Consider the following 238-nt stretch of genomic DNA (forward strand, 5'->3'; position numbering starts at 1 on the left):
TCATTGAATTTCGGACAATGACACATTTATGACCCTCATGCAAACAAGAACATCCCTTAAAAACTGGTCACACGAGTTTGGCTAATAAAATGAATGTATTGTATTGTCTGACGGACAATATGAAGCTGTAATCTCTGTAATACTGATTAAATCACAGTCCAGTTAGAATTTCATATATACTATCAGATATATCAAACATATTACAAAAATGACGAGATATTTATCAAGGAAATATAAT

General features: G+C 30.7%; 1 protein-coding gene across 2 annotated transcripts in view; it reads right to left on the reverse strand.

Moving 5' to 3' along the window:
- The window catches only part of LOC119587131 (pancreatic triacylglycerol lipase-like), a 19,175-nt gene that overhangs the window by 6,616 nt on the left and 12,321 nt on the right, over positions 1-238 (reverse strand). The window lies entirely within an intron of this gene.

The sequence above is a fragment of the Penaeus monodon genome, chromosome 22, assembly GCF_015228065.2.
Source record: "Penaeus monodon isolate SGIC_2016 chromosome 22, NSTDA_Pmon_1, whole genome shotgun sequence".
Taxonomy (NCBI): domain Eukaryota; kingdom Metazoa; phylum Arthropoda; class Malacostraca; order Decapoda; family Penaeidae; genus Penaeus; species Penaeus monodon.